This window comes from Oxyura jamaicensis, chromosome 17, assembly GCF_011077185.1.
Source record: "Oxyura jamaicensis isolate SHBP4307 breed ruddy duck chromosome 17, BPBGC_Ojam_1.0, whole genome shotgun sequence".
Classification (NCBI taxonomy): domain Eukaryota; kingdom Metazoa; phylum Chordata; class Aves; order Anseriformes; family Anatidae; genus Oxyura; species Oxyura jamaicensis.
In genome coordinates, this window is record NC_048909.1 from 3,799,257 (window position 1) to 3,813,305 (window position 14,049).

Genomic DNA, 14,049 nt, shown 5'->3' on the forward strand with positions numbered 1-14,049 from the left:
AGCAAACAAAATTCCTGTCGGTACCGACGCAAATTCAGATTCTAGCTCTCCACCACTTACCAACTTGAGCACATTAAAACTCTGTTAAAAGCAGAGCAAGATGAGTCCTTGAGGCCCTGTTCCCCAAGGATGCATGCACATAAAGCAAGGAAAATGTGTGGTTATTAGAGTTTAGCTTTATTGTTTTCATAAAACACACTGCAGATTGTGTTTATGATTGTGGAGAAAATAAAACCCTCTCTCCAATTGTTAAAATAATGAACACAGGATACTCCAGCGACTTCTAAACAATCAAACACTTTGGACTTGCACAGCACCCTCTACTCAGATTTTGGAAGAGTCTTCACAGGGAGGAAAATAAGCCTCGCTGGGTGAAGGATACAGCCACGAGCTTGCCCTGTAGCCAAAGGCAGCAGAATAGTTTACACAGCCATTGCATGGGACTCAATTACGTGGGTCTGAAAGGGAACCATTCAGAACTCACTGCAGAATTACTTAGGAGCCAGTTTTGCTGGTTTGCAGTGACACCTGAGTTTCTGAATGATCTGATCCCTTTTGAAAGACTTGAGCATCAGAACCCTTTAAACACACTCAAAAGCAAACAAAAACAGGATCTTACCCTGTGCTTTCTCCCTGGCCTCTGCACAGGGTTCCCACGTGGTCTCAGATCAGCTTTGTCACTTCACCACCTCCCTGCTTCCTCACCCACCAGGGCTGCTGCTCTCAAAAGCTCCCAGCCTTTTACAGTCTTCAAGCACTAAAGCAGCTCGTGGGGTCATCTCTCCTTCCCACTCACCCTCCTCAAGGCGAGGAGAGGGCTGTAGCACACATCCTGCCAGCTCCTGCCCCTTCTGGCACCCCCAGCCCCTCCTGGTGGCCCGTGGGCACAAGCAGCAGCCCTGGGGACATCACTGGGCAGAGGCCGTCCTCGGTGCCACTCACCCCCCTGATGCTCATGAAGCCTCCTCCAACACAAATTCCACACCTTCAGAGGGATTTTGCCAGCTCCACGCCCCCATCTCTCCCACGGGCTCTGCACCTGGCTGTAAGGTTGGTGTGTCCGTAACCTCGTGCCTGGCAGATCAATTGCATTGCGCAGGGAACCAAACCACCTCCATCCCTTCCGCTGCTCAGCCTGGAGGAAGGGCAACCCAAAGGTCTGTTTTGTTTTTTTCCCCCCCTTTCTTTAAATATTACAAAGATTTATGCAAGGTTATAAATTATTGAATGGAGCTGTCTCTTCCATTTCGCAGTGTGGTGATGGAAGGACAGCCCGCGTGTCCCTTGGGTGGCAGCCAACGCACCTGCACAGCCTGGTGACAGCAGGGCCATGGGGCAGGGAGCCAAAGGGCACTAGGCAGGGTCCTTCCCTGTCTGCTCGGTGCCTCTGCCCATCCATCAGTGCCCACCACCTGCCTGGCACCACCAACACAGCAGGGAGCAGATCATCTCGAAATACATCTTCCATGCCAAGAGATGCCTCCTTGTCCCTGCACCCGTACTTGAAAACCCGACCTGACCCAGGACCTCTGGGCCACGTCGATGGTTAACCTGACCTGGCAGAAGAGGTCTTCTGCGAAGCTCCAGCACAAAGGGACAGACTGGGAGAAGAAAATGGAAAAAAAAAAAAAAAAAAAAAAAACACTGGAGATACTGAGAAGGTGTTGGCAGAGTCTTGCATTCAGGCAGCTTTGCACACACTTTCTGGAAGGTATTATTGCCTGCTCTAAAGCATCCCTTTTAGTGTGAGCCTTTGGGGCTTGTAATAAAAACCAAGATGTTTTTCCCGGAGCCAGGTTAGATAGAAGACATCTAAAAATTAAAGCAGCAGCCTAAAAAAAGATTCCAATACCGTCCTTCCCATTACGTATATTTATTTGCAGGGTCCTCAGAGACAGAGGTCAGCTCAGGAGCACAGAACCTGAGCTGCATTTGTTCCCAGAGCTGGCACAAGCACTGCCTGCTCCTCGGACCCACCTTGCTGATTAACGGCTTCGTTCCAAGAAGCGCATAACAAGACCGAACTGAGACTCAGCTGGTTTCAAAGAACAAACAAATTCAAAACACACCACCAGCTCTTCGAGCTAAGGCAACGAGCATCCAGACCAACACCACAGTCACCGCATCGCATCCCAGCAACACGTCCTAAAATCGATGAAAGTAGAATAAAGCCAGAGCCCCGCTTTTTTCTCTCCTGCAAACTTCTTTTGGACATAACCAAAACCAACACGCTGCCCTGAAGAGACCTGAGTTTTATGAACCGAAGCCCTTCCACTCGTAAAAAGCTGAAAACCAAGTTTTTCCTGCAAGAGATTTGTCACCGTTGGCTGCTCTTGATCATCACATCACGGACGATATTGCTACCTGCACTCATTGTTAAAATACTCATTCGAACATCAGAAATGAAGAACGGCGTCTTCCCAGAGAAGCATCCAGGACTCCTGATGGGTCTCGCCCTGCCCCTTCCCTCTGCCACGCGCACCCTCACCCGCCTGCGATGCCCACCGCCACCGGGCTCAGCCATCCCGCCTGCTCTTCTGTGCCCCGGTTGTTAATGGAAAGCAAGCTCTGGATCCATTCGAAATGAATTATACTCCAGTAATTGCAGCTGCTATAGGGCTGTAGTAGGTCAAACTGCCCTTCTTGTGCCGTGTCTCAAACACTGGAGATGATGAACAAGTGGGCTCCTTTCCAGCAGAGGCGAGTGCCCACAGCTCCAGGTGAAGCCCAGGGGAGCTGCGGGTGCTCAGCACCACCCAGCACCACACCACTGGAGCATGATGAGCTCTTCCCTTAACACAACATCCAAGCTCACTCTGTGTAACCAAAACCTTGTCTCGTGCTGCCCACCCCTGGTCTCCGTCCTGCAGGCCCTCGGCACGCAGCCTCCCGGTGCCATCCCCAAGGCTGCCCTCTCCAGCCCACATTCAACTGCTGAAGAAATCTCTCTCTCTCCCCAGAAGGGATTTTTAGCCCAAAACAGGGATTTTCCCCCTCCCATTCTAAGTCTATGTTAATAATTAAGATAGGGTGGGATTCAAGAGACTAATTACCACTGTAAAGTTACTCTCCTGAAGGCTGATAAGGGAAGTAATTAGGATGGACAAGCATGGATTACAGAGCTCAAAATCTCTCTCTCTTGTCAAGATAATGCTGCTGCCCAGCCTCACAAACGACAAACGAGTCCATAGGCAAACAGGCAGCGGGTCTGACAGCAGGCTGGGCTCTGCCACGTAACCCCAACACACCTTCCCGCTTCGTGTTCTTTCCAGCCAACACACCGACACCTTTCCCCTCTGGACGCTGTGCCTCTGGCTGTTCTGCCTTCCCCTGGTCTCTTCTCACCTCCCCAGATATAAGCTAAGAAGTGCACGCTCAGGCACTAACAGATGCTGGCAGCTGTCAATAGGGCTGTCACAAGACCCACGTCCCCTCGAGATGAGGGTAAGGGTGACGTTCATGGTGCCACAGCAGCACGCGACTGCCTGGGGAATGTGGCTGCTTGAAGGGAAGCCCAGGGCCTGGGGGATCACAAGAGTGCATGTCCCTGTGCACGTCTCCAGCCACCTTCTGTCCTGTGTCTGACAGCCCCAGCAGGTTCATCCACAAAGAGGTGGGTCCAGGTACCTGGATTCACCCACGACACCCACAAGGACCACCCTCTGGGACCTTGCACGGGCCATTTGGAGCCTCACAGCGATGAGAATTAAGACCCCTATGCACCACGTCCCTTGGCTGCACAGGCTGCAGACCCCTGCAGTTCTCTGCATTATGCAATACGCAGCAAAACCGAGGGTCACGCTGCCAGAACCACTGAAATAAATCTTCATCTGGATGGCAAAGCACACGCCAGCTAACTCACCCCAGCTCCCAGCGCTTGGATCGTGCTCTCCTCCCCTGCAGCAACGCCAGCTCTGGGGCCATGCACACAGCAAATGCACTCCTCACACACACAGATTATTTTCCTACTACAATTTCAGGCACCCTGCACTAGAACATTTATAACTAATGCATATTCCAGTGTTCACCTGAGACACCCAAAACTTTCCTGGCTCATTTGTCAGATTTTTTTATTATTATTATTTTTTAAAATATCTTCTTCCCCTCAGGCCAGTCAAATCAGCCCAGTTAATTTTAATTTTCATGGACATGGAAAGTCATCTCAAGGTCACTTTTTGGTTCTTTTCCAGTTTCATGTCTTGTGGATTTTGCAGGATTTGCAATTGAGGCTTCTGATTACCTGCTACGTAATGGAACGAAAAGGAAGCGGCTGAGGAAAGACAGTGATGAAGCACCCCATTGACACCCAGGTAATTAAGGAGAAACAAACATGTTTGTTGGCTGCAACAAGGGGAAAAATCATGCAAAGCGCTTTATTCTAACAAGGAAGAGAGCAGGGAGGAAAGCAAAAGCGGCAGCTGATGGGTTTCCACCAGAAGGGCACGCTCTGTTCAAGCCGGTCTTCCAAGGGTGTCTGCAGGAAGGTTGGCAGGTGCCACAGGAAGACTTTTGCCACTTCTTATCAGAAAGCCAACTGAATAAATAAATAAAATTGCAAAACACAACCTTTGGGATGCCCACAACAGGCAGATCGACAGAGCTCCATTTTGAAGGGAAAAACAGATGGAAGAACAACCCATGTATCTCCTAAGGGCTCAGAACAAAAGCAAAATACTGAAGCCTGGAGATCTGTCTCCTCCCGGACAGCCTCTGCTTAATATCCAGGAAAGGAATCCCTTGGGAAATTGGTGACAATCCGGTGACAGCTGGGTGCTCACTCACTCGGGGCCATGCTGGGACGATGCTGGGGTCAGGCAGGGGCACGCGGCGGTGAGCTTTACCCTAAACTTCAGCACTTTGCTCCCAATGTGAGCGCGATGCTGGTGCGTCAGCCTGCGCTCCAAACGTGTTTATTAAATGTTTTTAATATCGCAGTGGCAGACAGAGTAATACAACAGAGCCTGAGTCACACGTCTTCCCGGGTGTCCGTGGGGACTGCGGGTACAAGCCTGTTTTTGTTTCTTTCCCAGGGAACGATCGAGATACAGGACTCGCAGCTCAGATCACAGCCGCTCTCCAGGGGCAGGCGATGGTAATTAGTTTGTGTGCGTTAGAGGCATTTTTTGGTTTCCATGTCATCCTCCGAGAGCCTGGCAGGAATACTCAAACTGCCCGGCAGAGAAACCCAGCCCTGATGTGGGTGGTGAGCAGCTGAAGACCTGGCTGCAAGCTCTCAGAAACCAGCCTGGTACCACCAGGTATTTGTTATCTAAAAAGCACCATACTCTGGGCTGGGTTTTGTGTTTTAGTTTTTTTCTTCCCCATGGGCCAACATCGCACAGAAAGGAGCAGCAGAAATACCTCTCCGGTCCCGTGTATTCAATCACAGTCACCAACCCGCTGTGCACGTTCAGAGGCCAGCCACCCCCTGCAGGCGCAGGCAGAAGATGGCTCTCCCATACCCAAGCACCCGTTTTGCTCAAGAAGCAGCACTAGGAACTCCTGCCTTGGCCAGCCTAGGAGTGCAGAAACCCATCCGCACCATTATGGGCCAGCAAAGCCCTAACGCTCCCAGGACTCCTAGCACGGAGCTCTCCTTACTGGCGTTGTTCCTCTCGCCCTCCACAGCACACAAAGACTTCTTGTGGTCTCCTTGCTGCCGTCCTGGGGGCGCTTCTCCACCAGGAGCTGTTCCCTCCAGGTGGAGCTGACCCAGTTCGAGGTCCCACCGCCGCCTCCCCAGGGAGCACAGGGCAAGGGCAAGCCCGCAGACCCCAGCAGCACCATGGCTTGGAGGAGGAGGAGGAGGAAGAACAGCAGCAAGGGCAGCACAGGACACATCATCCTTAACTTCAGCTTTAGCTCTGCACCAAACTAGGCTCAGGACTTCCTCGGAGCAGGTTGGACACAACACCCAGTGCCACCAAAAGCCTCCACCAGGCAGTGAATTCTTTCCCTGGTCCTGCAGCAAACCTTGAAAGCCACGAGCTGCTCCCAGCTGCACCCTGTACCTGCGCACCTCCAGCTGCACCAGTTCCTTGCCAGATGCTAATCCCGTAGCAGTGCAGCTCAAGTCAGGGCTATTTTCCTGCTGACTGTGAAATCGGTAAGGGAAAAAAGAAGAATGCATTACCACGTACATCTGTCCAAATATAGCGCTACCAAAGGCAGATTGGACATCAGGGCACAGCCGTGAGATTAAGTCATTTTTCTGTTTGCTGAAAGCATTGAGGGGAAAAAAAACACACCACGCTTAAAATGTTTTGCTGTCAACTTAATGTTTCATCTGGCAATTATTTCGGAAGCAGGGAACGCCTAAAACAAAGTAAAAAAGCTAGTTTTAAGAAAAGTATCATTAAATCACTGTTAGGCAAAAAGTATTTTTAAAAAAGATGTTTGAGTCAGAAAAATGTCTCCACTGCAAGAAGGGTGCAAAGGAAGCTCGCTTTGGCTGTGGGAAATGAGTGAATATAAAGAGTAGCCTGGTGAATATAAATGGTTTTACTGCCTAGAAGAGGACAGCAGGGCAGGCACGAGGTGTCCCCAGAGAGCCCATTTGGGGTGAGCCCCATGCTCGCAGCCAGCATCGAGGACACCCAGGCTCACCCCATATCACTACGAATGGTCCCTGGGGCAGCACAAGCAACAGCATGCAGCTCGCTGGGGGCTGCTCCATCACCCCCCAGCAGACCAAAACCCACCCCAGGCCAGCAGGCTGAGCAAACCACACTGCCCTGTCCCTGCCCAACACACGGCTCCGCATCGTGCTGGTGCTGCTCTGCCTCCCTACAGCAGCATTTGTTAGGCAGCGTTGGTGCGCCGAGGTGCGGGCAGAGCCAGCTGCTGATGGTGAGAACCGGCTGCATGCAGCAGCCCCGGAATGACTCCAGGGCGAATTCTGCCTGTTAAGCACTTTATTTTCCGAGTCGACACGCTCAAGGACTTCGTGGTTTACCATTCAGACAAACCTCTCGTCACCAGGCAGGGCAGGGCGCGCGGGGTGCGTGCAGGGAGGCAGGTGGCATGCAGCGGGCTCCCCGCCGCGAAGCACGAGCTCAGCTGCAGTGATTAGCAATCAAAATTAACACACAAAACGGCGCGTACTAAACCCAGGGGAGAGGGAAGGAGAGCGACGTGGGAGGCAGCCGGTGGGTAATGGTAAGAGGAAAAAATAAAAGGGGAGGTCTTCATCCAAATCCACTTTCCCTGTGTGGTTCGGTGGCGCTGAGTGCTGCCACCCTTGCAGCCTCCCATCACTGCTGCTGGCAGGGGGACAGGATCTGTCCTAATTAAACAGGCTCAGGCAAAATGACCCCGGGCTAAGAGAGGTGCCCTGGATCCGCAGCATCCCTCCCGCCACGCAGGTCAGAGCAGGGGCTGCAGGAACAAGGCACCGCGACGCGGAGCTGGAGGGGCTGCAGAGCTGGAGGGGCTGCTCGTGTGCGCCGAGCTGTGCCGCCGAGCCAAGGGTGGGGATGGGGAGCAGCAGGGAGATAAGTGCTCGCTTCTGCGCGCGGTACAGGAAAGGATTAGATACTTACAAATATTTTATCCTAGCTAAAGTAATTGCACCACTTGTTCTTATGAGTCAGAGCTATTTATTTTCATGCTTCAGGGCATCGGTTGATCACACCAGCTGAGGTCAGGCAGAAATTCCCCACTGCTCCTGCGAGCGTTTTGCATATTGCAGGGAAGCGCGTTCTCACCAGCGCCTGCAGCCCAGGGCGCTTTCGTCCTCCCTCCTTCGGTGCCCACCAGCCGCAGGGCCCAGCAGGAACAACATCTCCATCCAGCGGCCGCTCAGCCCCCCCAGCACAACACAGGAAGCCTCTCCGTGCCCTCCCCACTTTCACTTCTGCCCACGGAGAGCACGCATCCCACGCTCCTGCCCTGCCCGGAAGGTGCTGAGGCTTCAGGAACCATTTGGGCAAAGCACACCCAGATGAGAAGAGAGGCTATCAGTCCTCCAGGAGGCAGAAACAAAGCCAACTCCTTCTGACCCGGAGCACAAGAGAAAACCAGGGGCACCGACACTCATTTCGGCAGCCGGTGACTCCGTGGCCTCTGCTGGGAGCAGACACGGATAACTGCTCATTTCCCACCACTTAGTGATTCACAGCTCTAATTGTGTCGCCACAGACAACTCTCCCAAAAAAAAACAACATTTGGCCATTAGCAGAGGCGAGGAAAAAAAAACACAAACAGGCAGCACATGAAGGGAAGGGGCAGAGGAACGCAAGAAGGCAGCCAGAAGCACTGGACCAGGGAAAGAAATCCACCTGCCCTGCTCCCTCCCAGCGCTAAGCAGCCAGCCTGCGGGTAGCTCCAGTAACTCAGGAGCATTTAATAAGGGTCTCGGGAAGAACTAGCCATTGATCTCTGGGCAGCGAGCATGAAATGAACAGGCAGAGGCCAGCACTCACCAAATAAAAGGTTCCCCTCACACTAACAGCAGCTCTGCTGCTCGTGGAGCAAAACGCATGCACGCAGAGGTTCTGCCCCAGGAGTACAGACAGGGGCGAGGGCAGGGATGCTGCCACGATTTGGGATGGGTGCAGCAGCCCCGGCACAGCAGGACAACAAGGTCCCACCATGCCCCACAGATCCCATGCTCCTGGCTTGAAATGCCTCCTGGAGCTCCACAGCCCAGCTCCCCTCCACCCTTCCTTTCAGCAGCACTAAACCAAACTTTTCTTTTTTTCCCCAGCTGGCCTCCCAAACCGCCTGGCTTTGCCCCCCCACCCCTGCCCAGATGCTCACCAAAAGGCAGGGCTCCTGCATTTCTTGGTCTGCGCTTCACTGATCCCCGGTGGTAACTCCAGTGCCGCAGCAGCTCCCTGACTTTATAAGACAATTTCTGGTACAGTCCCTGGCTTTGACTCGCTACCCCAGACCCCCACCCCCTTGCCCACACCCTCTCGGTCACTTCGGCAGTGAAGTCGTGCAGTTAAGGAGGAGTTTCAGCAATTAGATATAACGATAACACGGACACCGCTTGCATGCAGACAGCTGTCTGAGCACTTCGAGGGCAGGAGCACCAGCCTGCTCGCTCTCTCAAGATCTGACATGACTTACATCCTCGAAGCAGCATCAGGACCATATTTGCAGCTTGCATCTGTTTACTTTTCAGACAAACAATGTTATTCCCATCCTCTCCAGAGCTCCGCCACACCCTCCTGCTACAAGAAGGCAAAACCCTTCAGCCCCCAGTCTCAAAACGCAGCTTTCACACCCCGATCTGCAGCTCAGCTCTCCCGCCTTCACCCAGCAAGTCACTTCACCTCTCATCCCCCCACCTGTCACCGGGGATAATATTTTTTCCTGACACGCTTTGTTATCCAGAGATAGAAGATTCTGTAAATGCTGAATTATTATAATCGAATTACAATACTCAGAACATTGCCTCCCTTTGGGATTCATGCTGCGAGGGGAGAGCGCAGCGCAGCACTCAGAGCTGCGACGTGCCGTGCTCCGCTCCCTTAGCGATAGCGGGGATGGATGCTGCTTCCCGGCGTTCTCTCCTCCTCAGCTGTCCTGGAAGAGTCTCTCTCTGACAGCTCTTCTGCCGGAGAGGACTGAACTATATTTGAAAGGTAATTTTGGAGCAAATGGGAACAGAAGTGTCAGAGTTGTCACGAAGAGATTTTTGGAATTTCCTCGCCGTTTCAGGGGGCGAGGGAAAATCAAGACGTTTGGCATTCCGCCGTTTTCAAAACAGGACGGATCCGACATGGGACAGATCCTACACCGCTGCCTCCCGCAGGCTGCGGGGCTGGAGGACCCTGCAAAAGCCCTCAAAATGGAGCCAGCCCCCAGGAAGCCCCACACATGTGGGTTCTCTCCTATTTTGACCTTCAGGAATTAAAACAGATCCTTTCACTGCACGGGACAGCCGGGTACCCTGCCGAGGCCCCCACAGAAGCTGTCTCGCAGCCTCTTCCCAGCCCCACCAGTGGCAGCTGGGCACACGCGTCCCCAGACACACTGGTCCCATCACATTCTTGGGACATCCCAAAGTCAGAGCACACAAGCACAGAGCCAGCAACCCTCAGGTCTGGTGTGCGCCATGCAAGGCTTCGTGCCCTCTGCGCCTCCACCAAACGGCACGTGGGACAGCCCGATGGGCACAGCACCTTCTGGGACAGCCCGTGGAAGGACCAGCACCCACCACCCCGTCCCAACCCCACACAGCTGGGGTCCTGGCACCGTGCACGGGGCAGGCTCGTTCCTGGAGATGACACCACGTCACCAGCTGGCTGGTGGTTTGGCAGAGCAGCGCGACCTGCTGCATGATGTTGGTTCGCTTCAGCACCTCCAAGCCATCCAAGCCATCTCCAATGTCATCTCTCCAGAAGTGGAAAAGACAGCCAAATCTTCAGGCGTGGGCAAAGGCTGACAGATGGCTAAGCACTGAGACAAGTCGGGAGAATCGGCCTCCCTGGGCAGCACAGCCAACAAGAGGAGGAGGGCAGCAGCCTGCGCCTCTCTCGGTATCACTGCTAACACAACTCATCATGCGCCTGCCCGTGTCCATAACTCAGGCCACCAGCCCCAGAAACCTTCCAATCATTTGGTTCACGCTGGGGGTCCCTGGAGGCCCACACACCCCTTGCTGCCATCCTGGCCCTCACCAGCTCAGGGCACAGCCCGGCTCCATCCCCATTGCTCCTGCTGTCACATCCACTGCCGCTCCCCGGGGACTGTGGCAGCAGGTGATGCAAGACCTTGCATTTAATTGCAAGAGGAAAAAAGAAAAAAAAAAAACTGTTCAGAGTGATGAAGAACCTCTATCATAATCCACATTATTTGTGTCTCCTTTCTAGAGACTTTCAGCGTTTGCTTGGGGTTCAGTTTGTGCTTTGCGATTCAGGTCTGTGGCGTGCACAGAAATAAGTCAGCCCCGCGCCCGCGGGCGAGCCATCCATCCACCCATGTACACCCTGCCAGGACAGCGTGGGAGGTGCCCGGCCCTGCCACCAGCCGGCGTTGCACGCCCAGACAAACACCTCACCTCCCCACCGGCTGCTTGGTGCCCTCCTGCCTGCCCTCAACGTGGGGAGCAGGCAGGTACAAACCTCCCCCCGGCACTGACCCTTTACGTATCACGCCAGGCTCATGCCGGACACCTCAGGGAGAGGGGAGAATATTTCAACATGAAAATCCCACACCCTTCCAAGCTCTAGGGTTAAACCTGCTCTTGCTGCCGTTGCACTTGCCGGTTTGCTTGCATCAGATGATGCAGTCAGGGCTTTCCCATGCTCTTCGTGCTCCCCCGCAGACCTCGGGTGCCGAGGGCAGCAGCGAGGTCGGTGGGCACCGCAGGGAGGGAAGAAGCACAAGGGCAACAGTCACAGGAGCTCCTCCGGAGGACGAGCCGTGATTAAATATTTATAGATTTTAATGCATTGATTTGTTAAGTCGGGAAACAGCCCTTTAGGAGTTTGAAGTTGCCTTTCAAGGCAGCTCTTAATCAGCAACGCAGGTGCAGCCAAGAGGAGCTCAGCACGAGGCAGAAGCCACAAGGACGGCTGGGCTCAGGAGCAGCGGGAGCAGGGCTTTCCCCTCTGTGGCTGGGATGGGAGCCGGGCAGCTCGGAGAGCCCTGGAAGAGATTTATTTCTCTTTCTAATTAAGTTTCTCCTGACAGGGATTTATTTTTGGGCAGTGCTTTTGTAGGAGAAAATTAAGTGATGCTGCTGAAGGAGAAACAAACTCCGGGGTCTGATGCCAGCCACGAAGCAAAGGCTCCGCGCCCCTTCTGAAATCAGCACGAACCAACAGAGGGAGGCTGCTGCCTGCGCCTCTCACTGCGTCCCCAGCCCCCTTCCAGCCCCTGGCTGTGCTTCAGGGGAAAAAATAAAAAATAAAAAATAAAAGAAAAAGAAAAAAAGTTCCCAAACCTGCTTCTGCTTCAAAAGCACAAATAACCAAAAGCAGGGGGTGTCCAACTGGAGCTGGCACAGGCAAGGTCAGTGCTGCTGGAAGGGCTGCCAGGGGGGCACAGGGGGCTCCTGCTAGAGGAGGGCACGGTCACAGCTCTGGGCCCCCATCTGCTCCTCGTGGGCATTGACCCTGCCCCTGCCAGGCTGGGACAGAGCTCCAGGACCATGATATTTGTCCTCTGGAAACGCCTCCCCCATCCCGCAGGAGCGCAGCTCATTTATTACAGTGCAGAACCAGACTCATGATGCCCGCCCAGCAAAGCTTCCTGGAATCCAGCCATGGAAAACAATACTTCCAACTAAAATGACAGTTTTAATTTTAATTCAGCCAACCGGAGGGTACAAATTAAGCATTACCCCTTTCCTCCCTCCTTTCTTCAGTGAAATTATGTTTCCTGAGAAGAAAACTGTGAGGAGAGCTTTGGATGCTCTTCTCTGGCTGGGAAGCACCAAGCAGTCCCAGGGCCGTCCGTCCAACATCCCATAGTCCATTGAATCCATTAGCTTACTTATCAATATGAGATTAATTATTCCAGTTCAGCGGGACGTTTAGTTATTTCCTTTACGCTCCAGCTACCGCGCTCGGAAGAGCCGCGGCGCTCTCGCCTTGGTTCGCTGGATTCGCAGGTCCTGCTGGTCACTTCCAGCTTTTAAGACGCAACCAAATGCCTCCTCCGGGCTCACAGACAAAAAGGCAAATAAAACCCATTTCAGGAGAATCTGCTGATGTCTCTGTTAAAAACTGTGATTTCCAGGGACAGGATCAGGGAGCAGAGCCCTGTCCCCATGGGTGCTGCCACCTCCCGCCCCGCTCCAACCCACCCCGGGGCACACCAAGAGCCAAAGCTCCCATGGGGGCTGCGGTCACCTCCTTAAAAGTATAAGTGAAGCACCTGCCCAGTTTTAACAGGAAAGGGCGGCTGGGGGAAAAAAAAAAAAAAAAATGGGAGGGAACATGCAAACGTGGGGAATACAAACTCGCACACGTTTTGTTCCCGAATCCTCCAAACGTGACTCACTTTGTTCTATTGTGACAAACTGAAACGCCTCTGAGGAGTTCATTTCACGTCTCATCCATTCTCTGAATAATGGGAAAATCCCTCTTTGTTTCTCTAAGATATCAGCACACACTATGCACCACGTATACCCGATTCCATTAGACATAATGGAACGAGATTGTCCCAGAAGTTGTTTTCAATTGCTTGAGTGCATCCTTCATTTAGGGAAACAAGAATATATGAGCTGCTCTACCCGGGCTGACGTGCGGACGCAATCTTTAAGCTCGAGTCAGGGCCATTTACTTCCTGGCAGGGCTCTGGGATGGGACGAGAGTTTGTCCTCCCTATTCCCAGCTCCAGAGCTGCCTTCAGCAGGATGCCCAGATGTCCTCCTTGGGGAAAACCCCAGCGAGAGGAACTCCAGCCAGCACCCAGCCATGCATGAAGCTGGAGGTTGAGCTGTGCCACAGCCCAGGGACCCTCCTGCTGCGTTTCAAGCTCAGATGCTCCGAGCAGGCACTGAAGCCTTGAGATGCTACATGAGGTGCAGTGCAATGCTGAGGATGCTGTGAGATGCACCAGGGATGCCCAAGACACACCAGGGATGCCCTGATTCCTCAGGCTCCCCCACGTGCCGTTACGCAGCCCATACTCACCGCCTGCTGCACACGCAGAGGGCTGGAGGAGAGCAGCACCAAGACCTCAGTGCAGAACAAAAAGCCTGCTTATCTACCAAGGAAAACTGATCCGCAAGGAAAGCACGTTCTAGCTGGCTGCCTACAATTTGCTTTGACTTCTTGGGACAAAAGAAAGTTTGAAAGCCTGGGAGACGAAGCGGGCTGCCTTCGAGACACCGCGATAAGAGCGCGGTTAGCTCCGCAGCTGGGGCTCGGTGCGGGGAGGAGGGATCACAGCAGACAGCTCAGGTTTTGTTTTTTAATTGGCTGCCACCTTGAGATAGCTCTCTTCCCAGCGTGAGACCAAACAGCACCTTAAGCCTCCACGATGCTCTTCAGCAGCGCATTTGCTTGAAGCCTTTGCAGCACAGGTGCTTAAAGCAAAGCGCACGTCGGAGCCACGCTGCTGAATGGGGACGGATGCTCGCAGAAC

At 53.4% G+C, this 14,049-nt stretch overlaps 1 protein-coding gene across 3 annotated transcripts in view; it reads right to left on the reverse strand.

Moving 5' to 3' along the window:
• Positions 1-14,049, reverse strand: part of ASTN2 (astrotactin 2) — a 329,185-nt gene that overhangs the window by 291,851 nt on the left and 23,285 nt on the right. Inside the window, exon 1 of one of the 3 annotated variants that reach the window (XM_035342006.1) lies at positions 7,542-7,670. The exons of the other annotated variants lie outside the window; for them this stretch is intronic. The gene's annotated coding sequence lies outside the window, so the exon portion shown is untranslated. Of the gene's footprint in view, positions 1-7,541; positions 7,671-14,049 lie in introns of those variants that run through there. 3 annotated transcript variants of the gene reach the window in all.